Source organism: Eschrichtius robustus, chromosome X (assembly GCF_028021215.1).
Source record: "Eschrichtius robustus isolate mEscRob2 chromosome X, mEscRob2.pri, whole genome shotgun sequence".
Lineage (NCBI taxonomy): Eukaryota > Metazoa > Chordata > Mammalia > Artiodactyla > Eschrichtiidae > Eschrichtius > Eschrichtius robustus.
In genome coordinates this window covers 40,587,907-40,603,740 of record NC_090845.1, presented here as the reverse complement: position 1 = coordinate 40,603,740, position 15,834 = coordinate 40,587,907, and positions in this window count along the sequence as shown.

The following is a 15,834-nucleotide window of genomic DNA, read 5'->3' as shown; positions in this document are numbered from 1 at the left end:
ATTCTGTCTACCACAGAAGTTAGTAAAACAAGTTCATGACTTATTTATGAGACTGAAGAGCTTGATATGCACTCGTCTCCAGATAGGTGAGCAAAATTGCAAAATACTGGAATGTTATGGAAGCGAAGGGAATAGAGATTTTCAGGAAGGAAAGATTGGTCCATATGATCAAATGCTGGAGAAGCATTACAAAAGGAGAGACATACAGATAGTCAAAAAGCACATGAAAAGATGCCCAACACTGCTAGTTACTAGAGAAATGCAAATCAAAACTACAATGAGTAGCTGACCTCACACCACTCACCAAAAAGTCTACAAATAATAAATGCTGGAGAGGGTGTGGAGAAAAAGGAACCCTCCTATACTGTTGGTGGGAATGTAAATTGATACAGCCACTATGGAGGACAGTATGGAGGTTCCTTAAAAAACTAAAAATAGAGCTACCATATGATCCAGCAATCCCACTCCTGGGCATATATCCAGAGAAAACTCTAATTCAAAAAGATACATGCACCCCAATGTTCATTGCACAACTGTTTATGATAGTCAAGGCATGGAAACAACCTAAATGTCCATTGACATGAATGGATAAAGAAGACATGGTATATATATATACAATGGAATATTACTCAGCCATAAAAAGAATGAAATAATGTCATTTGCAGCAAGGTGGATGAACCTAGAGATTATCATACTGAGTGAAGTAAGTCAGACAGAGAAAGCCAAATATCATATGATATCACTTATATGTGGAATCTAAAAAAAAGATACAAATGTACTGACTTACAAAACAGAAATAGACTCATAGACTTAGAAAACAAACTTATGGTTACCAAAGGGGAAAGGTGGAGGGAGGATAAATTAGGATTTGGGGATTAACATATACATGCTACTATATATAAAATAAATAATCAATGAGGACCTGTGTATAGCACAGGGAACTCTATTCAATATTCTGTAATAACCTAAATGGGAAAAGAATTTGAAAAAGAGTAGATTTATGTATAGGTATAACAGAATCACTTTGCTGTACACCTGAAACTAACTCAACATTGTAAATCAACTATACTCCAATATAAAATAAAAAGTAAAAAAAAAAAAAAAAAGGTAAGAAGAAAAAGAAGTTCCAGTATTTGGTAATCAGAGCATCATGGGTGGCTTTCTAGAAAACAATTTCTGTCAAGTTTTGGTGTGGGAAGCCAGATTTTAAGTAACTGATAAGTGAGTGAGAAGTGAAAAGAAAAATAGACATTAAACTTCCCATTACGAAAAATGATGCGGTGACAGCTGTGATGGTAAGCAGAATTTCTGGAATAAAAAACAATGTCACTGTTCTACGAATATCTAATTTTCTAAAAAAACTGAGAGTCAACACTTCAGCCCTTCTTTCTGTAAGAAGTAACAGGCAGGAACATAACTGACTCAGTGTCATGGAGAGAGGGAGAAACGAGCAAGAACACTGGTTGACGCCAGCTTACAAGGTCACGGCCGTGGACAGGTGTCCTGTTGGCATATTAGCTGTAAACTCCACTCCTGATTCAATGTAATGGATTTTAAAGCTGATGCCTTGCCAAATTGATTTATAAGATGAACTGCTGCTGAAGCTGACTTGAGCATTTGAGTTCTGAGTATAAATGGACAAAGAGCATCAGCCCTCTCCTCCATCCTGATTCTGCTGCTTACTCGCAACCCTACCCTCTTCTCTCCCATTCTACACCCTCTGATTGCTGAGGGAGGGCCTAGGATGGGAGGATGCAAAAAGTAATGGGGCCAAGGAAGCCTGGAGGCAGAGATCTTTCTGTGATGAAAATGCCAATGAGTAAATGCACCAAACGCAATCTCTTTTCTTTTCTTTTTTAAAATTTATTTTATTATAGTTGATTTAAAATGTTGTGTTATGGGAATTCCCTGGTGGTCCAGTGGTTAGGACTCCGAGCTTCCACTGCAGGGGGCAAGGGTTGATCCCTGGTGCAGGAACAGAGATCCTGCAAGCTGCGTGGTGTGGGCAAAAAAAATTAAAAAAAACAAGAAACTAAAATGTGTTCATTTCTACTGTCCAACAAAGTGATTCAATTATGCATATATATATATATACATTCTTTTTCATATTCTCACAATCTCTATTCCACATATTTAAAGCAATAAGTTTTCACTTAACCCGATATTAATGAAATTCAGATTATACTTGCTAAGCCAGCCGTTCAGACAGGCTTTTATCTGACCAGCTGTATCATCTTGAGAGAGTCACTTAACTTCTCAGAGCTTCATTTCCCTCATCTGTAAAACTAAGATAATAATAGTAGTTCATTTAATCTTCATGAATGCACCAACATGGAAAAAGCAAAGGGATAATAATAATAATAACAGTTATTCAAATAACAGCTGCCACTGAGAGCAATAAACATCAGGCACTGTTATAAGCACTTTATATGTATTAGCTCATTTATTCTGACAACAGCCTTATGATGTGTGTATTATTTTAATCCTCATTTTACAGATAAGGGCTCTGAGGCATAGAGAAGTAAATACACAAATAGCAAGTAGAAGAGCCAAATTCACGATATGAGCACAATTAATGATGAGTAATGATGATGATAATGATGTTGATTTTAAAAATCAAATGCCCAGGTCTTAGGTAGTATGTAAACATCTATATGAAAAAGTAATTGTCTTGAATCTCTTTAGTAAATAATTTAATTTCAATGATATTCTTAAAATTTATAGACACCCTACCTCTTACCAACAAAAAGGTGCATGGTTGATATTTTCCATATTCCTTTTGTAGACTGTATTCTTCTCTTTTGGCATTTGCACCAAATTGGTCAAAGAACTGTTTGTGCTCATTTTCAAACAAAGCACTCCAGAGCCTGAAAAATGGCATTCGTCATGGGAAGGAATTTTCCAATATATAGAACCCTGAGCTCGATCCATTTTTACCATGACTTTCTCTTGTTTATAAAGTGATGTATAATCATGTACTTCCTCTAAACAAAATGAATGAATCTCAGTGAAGCTACCTCATTTCTAAACAGGTCACATGAAGAACCATCATCAAGAGGGCCTTGGAAGGCAGACAAAGAAGGCTAAACAGGAAGTAAGTTGACATTTCCATTTCTCACCAAGTAGATCTATTAATATAACGATTGGCTGAACTGAACCAGTCTGTCTAGAGAGTGAGTACATTGGCTTGATGTCTTTACTAAACAAAAGTTGACCCTACTTCCCCCATGAAACTATTAGTTCATACCTGGAGTGAGAGGCTGTGGTTTCTTTCCTTGTCCTGGACCAACAAGTCATAATTATCCCCTCACTTGCCTTATCATCTTACTGCTTACATTCATAAGAATATGAACACTTAATTTACAAAGTTAAATATTTGCTGTTTTTCCCAGTAGTTTGTCTATATAGCTCTTTTGTAAGTCAGCGACGCCTCACTCAGGTGGTTTGTTCACATGTTACAGAGCACTTAATGCTTAATTGTGTCCTCAATGCACAATGTGTGCTAAAGAAAATCCTACAAACCAAGTTGGGTTGCGGGGTTCAGGAAGCAGGCAAGATAGTCCCTTCAGTATTCCTTCAGTATAAAACACACCAGAAACTCATTTTCTAGTTTTAGGGATGAAACACACACACTGGTTTTACAATGATGATAATCATGACCGTAAGGAGAATTATACAAATAAAATAATTATCTGTAGTACAATCATTTAGCATAAAGGAAATTACCTAAGAGTGAATCTGTAAGGACTGAGTGGAGAAGGATGGGGGAGGATACAAATTAAGAAAGGTTAAGAAAAGAATATGAACTGGATTCAAAGGGAGTGAGAAAATAATTCTGTGTGCAGGAAGAAGATGAGAGATTTCTGGCAAGTACAGTGGGAGGTGGGTTGGAATGGGAGACTCTAGGCAACAGGAAATGCTGTGCTGTGTGAAAGGAGGGGGCTAGGCCAGAAGGAGGCTTTATTTGTGGTTGACCCAATTATGTGTTCAGTGGATACTTATTCAACAAGTTTTGATACAGACAGACAGGAAGAAGGCGGGCAGAGCAAGGACTATTTGCAGGAAGTAGTTACGAGGGAAGAGGGGATTGGGGAGAAAAAAATAGAAGACAAACTACGTTGTGAAGGGACAGCAAATGTTCCTTTTGGATCCAGCCCCAAAGAAGATGAAAGACTTGAAGGCAACTTGAACCACAGGTCACTGGACCCACTCTTCTCCAGCATCAGGGAATTTGTATCTGGGCTATGGGATGTATCACGCAAGCATTCTGCTGGGCTGCTGCCTTGCTTCTGTGAGAGAAAATCATAGTGGGCTGAGGATGTGGAGATTGTATAGACCTGGGAACAAAAAAGTGACCTGCGGTTATCACTTAACTGGGCCAGAATGAAATAAGGAAATGGATTTTGATTTCTTGGATTTTGTCCCAAGTGAGTTATCCTCTAGCTCTAGGACCTCAACTACTGAATGGGAAAGGAAAAGGAGGCAAAGAGGGGAGGAGATGGAGAAACAGAAAGAAATCTGTGAGGGGAAACATCGGAGGGAGGGATAAATTAGGAGCTTGGGATTAACATACACACACTACTATATATAAAATAGATAATCAACAAGCACCTACTGTATAGCACAGGGAACTCTACTCAGTACTCTGTAATAACCTATGTGGTAAAAGAATCTGAAAAAGAATGGATACATGTATATGTATAACTGAATCACTTTGCTGTACACCTGAAACTAACACAACATTGCAAATCAACTATACCCCAATAAAATTAAAAAATAAAAGAAAGAAAACTGTGAAAAGAAGAAAAAGGCAAAACCAAAGTTCCAAAGTGAGACTTTAGTTTGGTGCACAGCTCCGAAAAGTGGGCACTTAAGTCAGAACAAGTGAAGGAAAAAAATGTCTCAATTAATAAACTCCATTTCTGATTCTAAACTTCACTCAGAAGACAGAAATGCTCGCGAATAGGCCCATCATTTTCTTATTTGAAGAAAGCATCAAATTAGTAGGTTTTGAAGTAAATCTGATTGAGGTACTTAGGAAGAACACAAAAAGCTCCGGTTTTATTCTTTTGATTTTCCACAGATTACCCTGATGAGCTCTTTTCCAACAATGAGAAGAATCACTCTTGTCCCTCTTTACTAAGCCCCTGCTATGTGTAGGGGATACAGAGAGGAAGGGAACCCAGGGCCCACACTGCAGGGACACTCTGTTTCCTGCGTGTGTCAATATCCTTGGGAGGTGGACCAGGGTGGACCATTGACAGACTCCCTTGCCCTCTGGTTTCCCTTTGGGTTCCACTAGTGGGGGGAGATCAGAATGAGGGAGGAGATCCACATCAAGCCATCTATATTTTAGCGTGTCAGCAGCCCTACCCCATAGCCCACTAGGTCTCCAGGTCCTGGTAACAACAAGCTTCCTCTCCATGACCTTCTGGGCCTAGAGTAGGTAATGGGTAATGGGCCCAGACCCTTGTCACTAGCCCTAGGTATTGTGCCATCTTTTCTGGCTTCCCTAGACCCCATCTACTTTTTTTACATTTTTGTAAATGGTCCCTTTATTAAACCCTCCTCAAATATTGTAACTTAAACATGCCATCTGTTTCCCAGTGTGACCCTGATACCATAAGAAAGACAGGCATGCGACATTTTCTGCCCTAGACTATTGGTCGTTATATTTAACTGAAGAAAGAATGAGACAGAATTGAAAATATCGAATGAAATGTAAAACTCTCTCTACCTGCAACAGCTGTACCTACCAGAAATCATCATGGCTTTAAGAAAAAAAATAGCACACGGTTTAATTAATAGTTTAATTGAAGGTTACTTAATTAAAAGTTTAATTGAATAGGATTGTTAGAGGTAAAACCAGCTTGAAATAATGAAAGGTCTAAACCATAGAATTATATATGTGTTGTTCCCTACATGTAGACAAATATGGATTAACGGCTAACCACATCTTCTAGAACAGAGGTCCGTCTACTTATTTTCAATTTTAGTGAATAACACGACTTGATTCCAATGCTTTCAAACACATGTGCACCAAGTCATTTTGTTTAGTAGGATAAATACTTTCCCTGCATTCTTCTTCCTATTATTTTTACACATCAATATTCTATTTATAATTCACATAAACTTCAGCAGGGCTGTGCATGATCAGGCGGCTCTGAGGAGGGATCTAAGGGGTCTGTGCTCAGTGCTGTTCGGGTACCTTAAGACTGGATTTGGAGGAACATTATCGTCAATGTGGAACCTGCAAAATGATTGGATGATCATGAGAGAGCCTAAAGGAAGAGCGCCATGTTCTGATCCTGGGGGCAGAAGGTTCTGAGAACAGATGCTGCATCAGTCACTTTTTCCAGGACTCAGATCTCAGCTCTCTGCAGCTTCTAGGCTGTCTGACCTTAGCATGTGCTTTAGGTTCCCAGGTCTCATTTTCCTCATCTAGAAAATAGGGATGATGAGCTTATATGAAAGGGTAGTTACGAGAATAAACTAGATAACACCTCTCTACCACTCCCGTATCGGCCGGCTGACAGTAAGTGCTCCATAATGTTGAACATTATTATGTAGAAATTTGATAAAGAGTGACCTCCTGTTTCTACTTGGTGACACAGGTAATTTCAGGGATCCCTCTTCATTTTGGTTCTTGCTGTCTGTATTCTGTGAAAACCAAGTGGCTCTGCGTTAGTGTCATCTTCCAGCCCTGAGCGGGCACTGACGCAGAACAGTTCTCTGAGCCTCTGAGCCTCTCAGCTGATTGTCTCACAGACAGCGATTCACAATTCACAATGGCCATGGCAGCAACTCGACAGGCAGAGCTGTCTCTCTATCCTGATGTTGTGAAATGAGGTGTTCATTTACGCACATGATGATTGTACTAGCCGTTTTTACCTTATGTCTCCTACAAAGTCACCCTCAAATTTTCTTCAGTCAGTATTGGGATTAGGAAGAGAGGAAGGGGTAGTGTGGAGAGGGTAGAAACTTCTTTGGTTCTAGAAGGATCAAATGGCTAAGTTGGCTATTCAGTAATTCTCTATTAAAACTAAAAATAGGAGTTCTCTGTTAAAATGGAGTTAGCCTATATATATATATATATATATATATATATATATATATATCTGAATTATATATATAATACATATATATAACTGAATTACTGTGCTGTATACCTGAAACTAACAAGATATTATAAATCAACAATACTTCAATAAAAAAATTTTTTTAATAAAAATAGCTCTTGGAAGTGGTCCTTAGCTAAGTCCTCTGCACACTCCCCTTATATTTAAAAAGGAACTTTCAGTAGAGGTTGATGTCTCTGGAAATTTTTAACAAGAATGGGACCCAGCATAGGTGGAAGGGTGGGAGGAGTTTTCAGAGGAGCCAAGAAATAAATTGAGAATTCACAAGTCGGGTCATGGCCTCTCTTCACAGTTAAGGCGAATTAAATCCAAGTAAAATATGTTAGGTGCAAATAAAAAGATGCAGGACGTGTCATCAAGTAGTGTAGTAAAGAAAATGCATACTGAAAAAAAATAGGGCAGATGTAGTCATATCATAAATTTGATCACAGAGATTATTAAACACTGTTAGGGCTCTGCTCAGATACCCTCAGACCACTTTTACCATTTCTGCAAGCCTCTTCCCAGTTTTTGGATGGTTTTGTTTCTAAGGGTCCAGGTTCTTAGTTGAAAACTCCCCTTGGCTATTAAAGCCCCTTTGCCTTGACATACTGAAAGCTTGAAATGCCTGGGAGTTTATATATATCTTCCTGGGATGAGGGGCACATATCCAATGACTGGCAGATGAAGGGAAAAATCTAGCTCCCTTGCCTTTGGTCCAGATTAACTCTGAGGTGTACCTTATACTCTAGAGCTCCCTTGCTCAATCAGACTGAAGTTGGGGCTCTGCCTGAAATCTCCCCTTTTCTTGGCTTCCTCTCCTTCCCTGTCCTGCTTCCCCACTCCCTTACCAGTTTCTTCTGGGAGCACTTACTTCATAAATCTCTCACACACAAAACTTCATTTTCGGGTCTGCTTCTGGGGAACCTGACCTAAGTCTTAAAGGTATTTTTTTAAATGGATGAGAATACTGAGGAGAGGCAGAGGAATTTGGAGAGGGGAATGTTTCATGGAAGAAATGATGTTTAAGTTGGTCTTTGAGTAAACAAACAAGCTTTCAGTAGAGAGATGGAAGGGAGACCTCTGGGCAAAGAGCCAGTATTTCACTAAGGCACCATGAACAGTAAGTTTAGAAATGAGAATATAGCCTGGAAGTCAGTCATCCTATATTCTAATATGAGCCCCTTCTTTTACTATATTGTGGGCAATTTACTTGGTCTCTCTGTGCCTCAGTTATCCTAATCCGTACAATGGAGATAATAATTGTGCTTGCCTCTTGGAATATTTTTATGAGGGTTGGATGAAATAGCATTTGTAAAGTACTTAGCACAGTGCCTGGCACAAGGCAAGTACTCCATAAAACTATTATTTTTGTTGTTACTGTTTTGGTTGAAAAGAGCAATGGATGGGAGGGTAGAGAATATAAGCCCTCTGAGGAGGTAGACTATAGAGGCACATGAATATCGTGACATAATGCTTGAAACGTATTATATATTTTTTTATTTTGTTTTGTTTATTTTTTGGTCAGTAAAAGTTCATTAAATATCCATGTTTGATACATGTCTTAGTTTTTTGACACTTCTTTCTGTTACTGAAGGAAAAGTATATGTCAAGGGCTCTGGTTACCCCTGATGGTGTCTGGGATTCTGTTTGTTTAAGCAAATACACAAACATCAGGAATTGGATGGGGTCCAAATAGGACTTTCTTAATAGCTGGACAGTTGATCCCAAAATATCCACCAAGTACAGGGTTCTCAGATAAGATCCGGATTAACAATCTGATCTAAGCCTGAACCTTCTGAAAGAGAACTTTCTGGTGCTTGACCTAAATCTTGATCTTGGGACCTGCCTGCTCAGGTGGCCCTGCAGAGACATAAATGGCCCAGCAAGGCAGACTTTATGTCCATTTATCCAACCAGCTACATGGTTAAGGATCCGAGAGCAACCTCATATACCCAATAGCAGAAGCTAAAGAAGCCTCTGCCTAATTTGTTCATTTCAAGGAGATAAGAAGTTCAAGGATACGTATCAATTTCCTGCCCAGAAATAAAAGCACAAGCAAAAACCAAGCCAAACAACGTTTCCACTAATGTTTTAAATTTTCTATATCAAAGTTTAAATTCCAAGAATTCTTTCTTAGTTTTATAGATTTTAATATAGGATCCTGTTTCTGTTTCATAGATGAACTATTTTTACTCCTCTCTTTAGGAAAATAATTATAGGTCTTTTCCTTTTAAGTTTTCTTCTACTTCCTGCATTGTCTCTGTTTTTTTCTAAATTTCTTTTTTTTTTTTCCTGTTTCTTGTTTTCTGTCTGTCTTTCAAATTACAGGTTTCCTTCAAATGTCTGGTGATATTGGTGGGGCAGAGAATTTAAGGAATTCCATTAGCAGTGGCAGAAAAAAAGAGCAATAAGAATATATACTTGGAATGCAGCAGAATGGAGTGAGTGAGTGTGGGATGAAGATGAAGTTTCAGTGGAGAGCAGACGTGAAAATGTTGTTACCAGACTGAAGTATTTGGATAACGAGGTGGCAGATTGATCAGAGGTATAAATTGAACAGCAGGAGAAAGGGAGGTTTGGCTTGACAGGGCTGTTGTTAATGGGCTCAAGTCTTAGCGTGTTACGGTGAGCAAAACAGGGCCTCCAAGATGAGGCTGAGCTAGGATCATTTCTAACATTCCAAGTGTGGCCTGGGGACCCTTACCTAGAGCCTGCAGAGCCTAGGGTAGGAAGTTGGGAAGTTCATGACATAGAGCTCAGGCGGTCTCACCTGGCAGATGGTACCTGGTAGGGGAAACTTTCAGACAACTGAAAGTCAATGACACAGCAATCAGGCAGCATCATTTTAGAGGCTCTGTCTACCCTCATCAGTGTCTAATCAGTGACTGAAAAGGGGAGCCAAAGTCTTCAATGACGGAAACTAAGAAAGGTTAGATCTGCATATAAGAGGGCTGAGGCCCGTACCCAAGAGGAAGTCTTGATATGAGCAGTTGCCCAAAGAGAGCACAGAAAAGGAATTGACATGGAAACATGTTCCCACACACTGGGTCACGGCTGGCTGGGAGGAGCCAGAGATTATTGAACATCATCCCAAGTCTGGGTGGAGTACAGGAAAAAAATATCCAGCCTCAGCTTAAACTCACTCCCATTATAAGCTGGATCTCTGCCTGCTCAGATTTGACCCAGGAAACGGGCTGAGTCTGGGCCAAGAGATGTAGCTCGTCGATAAATCTGGCTATAAGAGCTGAGGGAAAGCAAAGGTGGGTGAAATGAGACAGCAAGCTAACATCAGAATCTTGACCTGCAGAGGGCAGGGCTGGGTGGACCAATGATTCTGAAATTTCACCGTGCATCAGAATCCCCTGGGAAGCTTGTAAAACTACAGTTGCTCAGACTTCACACACCAAAGATATGGATTTCTCTGGGGTGAGATCCAAGCATATTTATCTACTTAAGAAACTTTCTCTTTTAGAAGACTTTTAGATTTACGGAATCATTACAAAAAATAGTTCAGAGAGTTCTCGTATACCCCACACTCAGTTTCCCCTATTAACACCTTACATGAGTATGGAACCCTTGTGAAAATTAATGAACCAATACCGAGACATTATTATTAACTAACTTCCATAATTTATTGAGATTTCTTTAGTTTTTCCCTAATGTCCTTTGTCTGTATCAGGATCCCATCGAAGATAACACATGATATTTAATTGTCATGTCTTAGGCTCCTCTGAGTTGTGACAGTTTCTCACACTTCCCTTGTGTTTGATGACCTTGACAATTTTGAGGATTACTGGTGAGGTATTTTGTAGCCTGTCCGTCAGTGGGGATTGTTTTGATGTTTTTCTCAAGATGAGACTGGGGTTACAGATTTTGGCAAGAAAGACCACAGAGGTAAGGTGTCATTTTCATCACACTGTATCGACAGTGCATGCTATCAACGTGACTTAGCGTTGTTGATGTTGATCTTGATCACCTGGCTGAGGTTTGTCAGGTTTCTCCACCGTAAAGTTACACTTTCTTCTGCCTTTCCACTCTGTCCTCTTTGAAAGAAAGTTGCTTCAGGAGAGGAGAGTTACATTCCACCTCCTTGAGGTTAGAGGACCTACTACCCTTTTTTCAATTCCAGTGAAATCTACACAATATGAAATTTACCAGTTTGACCATTTTTAGATGCTGTATTTATTTTTTCAGTTTCCCGGTAATTCTAACGTGCACCCAGGTTTGAGAATCGCTCAGATCCATGGAGGAAGAGGCCGATGGAGATACACTGAGGTGTTGACATCTATAGTGGATAGTTTGGGAAGCCACATTTGCCCTCCTAACTCTCTGCCCCTTCTTGCAGCTGCTGTAGCTTATCTGTGCTGGAGAGGGAGGAGGTCTTGGTCAGAGTGGGAACATGCAATACGTGAGTAGAGGAAGAAACCTCATCTTTACATCTTTATTTCTCCCACAGCCTCACACACAGTGGTTGGCACAGAATATATGAAGACAGTTTATTAACCGAAGAAAATACTTGATTTAGAACACATTGTCAAATTTCACAACCTGACCTAGGTAAGCTTACTTCCCTGATGCCCAGGTATCGTTGACCTGTCCCAGAGCTAGGACCTGTCTCAGATCACCCCCCTCTTTATTTATTTATTTTTATTTTTTAGCATCTTTATTGGAGTATAATTGCTTTACAATGGTGTGTTAGTTTCTGCTTTCTAACAAAGTGAGTCAGTTACACATATACATATGTTCCCATATCTCTTCCCTCTTGTGTCTCCCTCCCTCCCACCCTCCCTATCCCACCCCTCTAGGTGGTCACAAAGCACCGAGCTGATCTCCCTGTGCTATGCGGCTGCTTCCCACTAGCTATCTATTTTACGTTTGGTAGTGCATATATGTCCATGCCACTCTCTCACTTTGTCCCAGCTTACCCTTCCCCCTCCCCGTGTCCTCAAGTCCATTCTCTAGTAGGTCTGCGTCTTTATTCCTGTCTTGCCCCTAGGGCCTGGTTAGTACTTGGGTGGGACACCCCCCTCTTTAAATCATATGCTCATCCTCTTCTCATTCCAAACTTTGACCCCCACGTTGACCCGAGGGGTCCAATCATGCAACCACTTGGAGGAAATCAGAAAAGAGTTACTCCTCTCTGTAAAACGAAAATCTGTGGTCTTCACACTTCTCCAGGGGCCTGAGAACACGGACAAAAAGGGTGACTACATCCAGAAGCAACTTCTCAGTAAATGTTTCCTCACCTCCCAAGAAACATTTGTTAAGGCCCCAAAGGTGATGATCAGTGAGGCTACTACTCTAAGAGCTTGGATTAGAGATAGGACCAGACATTTGACTATCATAATGGATAAGGTGATAAAGATTAGAGGGAACCTGCTTCTGCAGCCTGTAGTGATTACTTTAAAGAAACAAAAGAAAGGAAAGGGTCAAATATTATTCTAAGACTATCTTGATGGCCAACTGAATTTTTATAGTGGTCCTGTCTCCCACTGTGAGAAAAAAGCATAAGCCTGGGGAGATGGTGTCAGGAGAAATAAAATGAAGGCTTTAGTCATCACTGCTTTTTGTGTCCAACTGTGAAAAGCCAGGGAGGCAGAAATAACTGCAACACAGAGGGTGATGCAGACCCCAGTAGCTGTGGTTTGTGGAATGAAGCAGTGGGCAAGTCACTGGTGGAGAGGGCTGTACAGAGGAGAGGAGAAATCGCGTTTCCAAGCTATCTTGTGTCGTGGAAGTGGAGAGCAGGGGAAGACAAATGAGTGCAGACAAGAACACAACCAGCGAGTGTCAGAACATCTGCTGAGGGGAAGCAGCTTTTCAACACTGCAGAGGCCAAGCCTGAGTTTGCAACACAGGAAAGGAACTTTTGTCAACACAAATTCCAACAATTCACTGCAGCTCTTTTATGAGATCCTTGTTCATGCCAGATTCCAAAGACAGCAACAGAGATGCCCTGTTCTGAAGATGGCAGCTAACTTCAGGCTGAGGAAGCAAGCAGCCTAGAAATGGTGAGATCTGAGCAGACTTTGATTCTACAAAGCTATCATTCGGTTGAAAATAAGCTAATACAAGTGCTGCATTTTGATTGGCCGAGAGTTTCCTCTTCTGAAATAATTCAAAATAATATGCCCCGAGCTTCTGAAGGGGAGAGCCCTTGCAGAAGCACCCCTCTCCTGGCAAGCTTTCTGAATGAGCTCAGGAGGCTGCAGGCAGTAGCAATTGGGGGGGGCGGGGCATAGCATCCCTTTGCCTGGGGCACCTAGGAATTCCATTTGTTTTCATTTACACTAATGAAAACAAATAGAGGCAGTCAGCTATGCGGAAAGATACACTCTCTGGCTCTTATAAAGGACCAGGGCCCACTCGTCCTGAGGTCTGTGATGGGCAAGCCGATTAGCATGGAATATTTAAATAATTGGGAGAAACGCCAGGAGAATTCACACTAGCCCATGGCCACTTAAATGCATCTACGTAACCTCTTTATCCCTGCATAACACACACACACACACACACACACACACACACACACACACACACACGAGATGAACGGAAAAAAAGACAACAAAGAATGATTTCTGCTTTCTCCTTCACCATTTCTCCACAGTTATTGTTATGTATATTCCCAGTTAAAAATGAAAATAAGAGAAAATATTCTCCAGAGAGTTAATACCCCTGAAAATTGATATAGAGTTTTAAGAGTTTCGTCCACATAGTCCAAAGAAAAGAATGTGTAAGTATATGGTACCCCATTCCATGGAAAGTGTATTTTCAAGGTACTGTCCACTTTTAAAATATGATGAAAAATTCCTGTGCTCTTGATATCAGAATCTGCCTCTTCTATCCTTTCTGTCACCCAGATAAGGACTTTAGGAAAGGAATAGAGATGCCTAATGGGAACATCGTGTACCATTTTAAGATGGTACAATGAGACGTCTCCTTTATCTGTCCCTGAAATCCTCAGAGAAAATATCCACTTCCAGTCATGTGTTGTAGAGCTGGTTCTGTTTGGGGGAACTCCTGTGAAAGGCCAACTCTGAATTCAAAGTGGATGTGAGGTAAGAACCAAGGAGTCAAATGAATTATGAGCTACCCAAGAAGGCTTGTATTCCATTTGAGTTTCTGTGTTTACTTTTCTTCAAGGCTGTATTTACTCTTCTTATCTCGTGATAGCTTCAAAATTGTTGATTACTTGCCTCTTAGAAGAAAAACTAAGTGAGGGATATTTGTAATATTGTATTAGGCAGTTGCAAACAGCAGAATCTAATTTGGTGGTTTCCACTGTAAAAACAGATGACAGGTAAAGGCCAAGGTGTTAGCTCAAATAATTATTTCCTAGAGAAATGGTCAAACCCATATCCAGAACTGGCCTGAGATAAAAACCACCTCTGCTGTCCCAGCCAAGCACTAAGTGCCAAGAATTTGACTCCACCGAAACATTACTGCTGCCAGCCACATGCTACTTCTGCATCAGGAACTCAAGTTAGCAGCACTAGAACACACTGCCATTTGAAAGCCAAATGCCTTGGTCATTATTTGTGTTGGCACAAGCAGAAGCTCCATACCAGGATTTTTTCCTTTTTTGCTTATCTCCAAATTCATGCAGCCTACGTCATATGACAGCATGCTTGCTGCAAAGGATGCTGGGGATCTGAGTTCAGACTTCAACTTTGCAGGACTCGTGAGGTAGGGTTTCCCCAAATGTAGAAAAGCTTTTTAAAAGATGGTGGGAAGATAAGATTATAGCAGACGTTTACTAAAACAGTGGATGGCTATCTCTCTCTTTTTTTCTGTCATTTCTATTTGTGTTCTAGTCACTTCTTTAGCCCATGATTTCATCAGCCAGATTCCATACTATACTTCTCAACATTTTTATACTTGAATATTTGCATGTATAACCTAACTGGCTTTCATTCCACAATCTGAGCTGTGTGGACTAGGTTAAAATTTCTCTATTGAGACAAATGGATAAAGAAAATGTGGTGTGTATATATATATATATATGCATAGATACACTGGAATACTATTCAGCCATAAAAAAGAATGAAATAATGCCATTTGCAGCAACATGGATGGACCTAGAGATTATCATACTAAGTGAAGTAAGTCACACACACAAAGACAAAGATCATATGATATCGCTTATATGTGGAATCTAAAATATGACACAAATGAACTTATCTATGAAACAGAAACAGACTCACAGACATAGAGAACAGACTTGTGGTTGCCAAGGGGGAGGGGGGTGGGGGAGGGATGGATTGGGAGTTTGGGATTAGCAGATGCAAACTATTACTTATAGGATGGATAAACAACAAGGTCCTACTGTAGAGCACAGGGAACTATATTCAATATCCTGGGATAAACCATAATGAAAAAAATATGAAAAAGAATATTTAAAAAATTGAGTAAATAAGACTTGAAATGTAAACAGGAAAAAAAAAAGTTCACTGTTGAATGCTCCAAACCTTCCATTTTAGTTAGCCAGCAATACTACGCTATTCGAACACATAATCATCTGTAACATTTTTATAACTTTGCTATCCTGTGCCAAACCACTTTTTAAAAAGGCTTTCTTTAACACCATCAATACCCCTGCTCTTTCTTGGATCAGAATTGTTTCCCATGCTCACATATTCTCTGGCACCAAACTCACAGATTCTGGACCTAGGAGTCTCAGCTATGCCTTGATGTGCCTAAAAGTCTATATTTA